Below are 206 nucleotides of genomic sequence, written 5' to 3'. Positions count from 1 at the left end.
TGTGAATGCTTCACAATTTTCTTTTTTTTTCCCAATGAAAATGTTTATTATTGGACGTTAATTAAATGGGGAACAATACAATGTGGAAAATACTTCATGGCATAAAGATCTCTAATTGATTTTTTTTTTAAACATTTTATTAGGGGCTCATACAACTGTCATCCCAATCCATACACACATCAATTGTGTAAAGCGCATTTGTACAT

This window comes from Echinops telfairi, unplaced genomic scaffold (assembly GCF_000313985.2).
Source record: "Echinops telfairi isolate 266 unplaced genomic scaffold, ASM31398v2 ScPeMD7_5592;HRSCAF=6446, whole genome shotgun sequence".
NCBI classification, from domain to species: Eukaryota; Metazoa; Chordata; class Mammalia; order Afrosoricida; family Tenrecidae; genus Echinops; species Echinops telfairi.
Note: the sequence above shows the minus strand (reverse complement) of the source record.